The sequence below is a fragment of the Aplysia californica genome, unplaced genomic scaffold, assembly GCF_000002075.1.
Source record: "Aplysia californica isolate F4 #8 unplaced genomic scaffold, AplCal3.0 scaffold00372, whole genome shotgun sequence".
Classification (NCBI taxonomy): domain Eukaryota; kingdom Metazoa; phylum Mollusca; class Gastropoda; order Aplysiida; family Aplysiidae; genus Aplysia; species Aplysia californica.
In genome coordinates, this window is record NW_004797642.1 from 706,396 (window position 1) to 708,926 (window position 2,531).

Consider the following 2,531-nt stretch of genomic DNA (forward strand, 5'->3'; position numbering starts at 1 on the left):
GAGGAAGGGGAGGGGGTAGATAGACAGGGGGGAGGGAGGGAGGAGGTAGAGAGACAGACAAACAGACAGACGGACGGATGACGGGACAGACAGAAAAACAGACAGAGACAGACAGACAGACAGACAGACAGACAGAAGGACGGGCGATTAAATTAGTGCCGAAGATTAGGAATAGATGAGTTACACGAAACTAATAAACACACACAAAAAAGGAGGAGGAGAGATAAAAGGGAAGATAGAATAATAATATTATGTATGCGTTTGAACTATAGAAAAAGACGTAGAAAACCAAACCAGAGCATCCGTCAACCACCCACAAAATTAAAAGAGAGAGAAAGAGAAAGAGAAAGAGAGAGAGAGAGAGAGAAGAAACAGACAGACAGACAGACAGACAGACAGACAGACAGACAGACAGACAGACAGACAGAGAATGAGAAGTACACACTTGCATTAAGATTTCTATTTCCTTTTATCTTTTCTTTTTGTCAGCGCTAGGCTCTTTCTGCTTAGCGTCCCCTGACTACATCTCCACGCCATTCCTTTGCCCCCGTGGTTAGGCCGTGCGTGAACCGTGAACTTGGCAAGGACGGTCACAGTTGACGTATCGTTCCTTTTAACCTCTATATTATCTCTAGCAACAAAAATCTCCATTATCTCAATCAACACCAAAACAAACAAACAAAAAAAAAAAAACCCTGTCAGGTCGGAGCAAAGTGCGTTCGTAATTGTACATATTAATATAATTATCATTTATGGTCAGTTGCCAAAAACTGTGCAATCAAAATGAACACCAGACTCAATTTTTAAGTTCTTTCCTATCAAGCATCTATCGTCCTCACCTCTCTTCCTTTTTTGTGCTTGTTACTCTCTTGTAACACCTCTAATCCTCGGCACTCTCTCTAGTGTTTCTTTTTTGTTTAGTTTGGTACGATTTGCCATCGACGAAAAAACTCAGACTAAATTAAGTAAAAAACAACACCATAAAGAGAGAGGGGGAGGATGGAGAGAGAGAGAGCAAGAGAGAGGGGGAGGATGGAGAGAGAGAGAGAGAGAGAGAGAGAGAGAGAGAGAGAGAGAGGGAGAGAGAAACAAAAAACAAAACAAAACGAACCGCCCCCGAAATAAAAACAGTAATAAAACCAACAACAGCAACAACAACTTTAAGAAGAGTGATGGTGAATAAATTTTATTCAAAATTGCATTGATCCGAATTTCTCCCTTTAGCTGAGAAAATGTCGATAATCAACAACAACAACAACAACAACAACAGCAATAACAACAATAACAAGATATTGGACGAAATACAAATTCATGAGGTCACCAGTTTTTAACTTAAAAGCTCAAAATCTAATTAATGTTGTTATCTCCCTTGACCCGAGAAGACTTAAAAAATCAAAAAAATTTTTTTTAAAATTCAATACATATTGAATATTAAAATAATGCGCAACGACTGATTGTATGAAATCGATCTAATAGGCAAAGCCAGACCCCTGTCCCCCGTTTTGCAAAAACATTTTTTTTTACCTTTCCGTCCATGTTTAACAGCTGATACCAATGCTCTCAATAACAATATAATAATACAAGGTACATGTATTATGGTTTCATGATTACAATCTTTATCTTCAAATGTTTCTCTGTGTTTTATCCCTGTTTACTCTCGACTCTCGATCCTTCTTCTCCTTTTTTTATTATGCTCTTCTTCGAGGTAATTCTGCTTTACCACACGTTCCTCATCTCTTCCTCTACTTTATCACGTTTGATGTCCTCTTAAGATCTCCTCTTCTTCTGTTTTTATCTCGTTAAATGTTTTTCTTCGGCTTAATCACCGGTACAGCCTAGAATCTACTATTTTTTCTGTTTCTGCTTTATCGTGTTTATTGTTTTTTCTCTCTCCTTCTGCTTTCTCTCATTTAGAATCTACTATTCTTTTTCAGTTCAGCTAATCATAACCTTTTCTTCTGTTGTTTTATCATACAGTATTTACATTACTGATCTTTCTTTAAATTGTTTTTATCCCGTTTTCTGTTCTTTTATATATATAATATTTTGTTTTTACTGTTGTTTTTCTGTTTTACTATGCCTACTTTTCTTTTTTGTTTTATCAAGTTGCCTTGTCATATTTACCGTTTTACTTTTGTTTGATTGTGTTAACTTTTTTCTTTCTAAATAATCATGCTTATCGTCATTTTTTTTCTTCTTCTTCTGGTTTGTCAAGTCCACTGTTTGTCCTCTTTTTCTGCTTTGCCACGCGGCAGAGCCAATTTTGGGCGTTACCTTGATAATCTGTTTCCAGGTTTTTAATGAGGACGGACCTCAGTCAAAGGTCGTTTTGTTCAGTTGGTGATGTCCCTTGTTTCTTTCTTGGCTCAATTTTTCCCGCTGCCACTTTCCCATTTGAAAAAGATAAATAACATAATTTTCAATCATCAGTATTATTTTTTTGGGTTCTTTTTATTTGTGTGAGTGTCTGTTTGTGTGTGTGAGTGTGTGTGTGTGTGTGTGTGTGTGTGTGTGTGTGTGTGTGTGTGTGT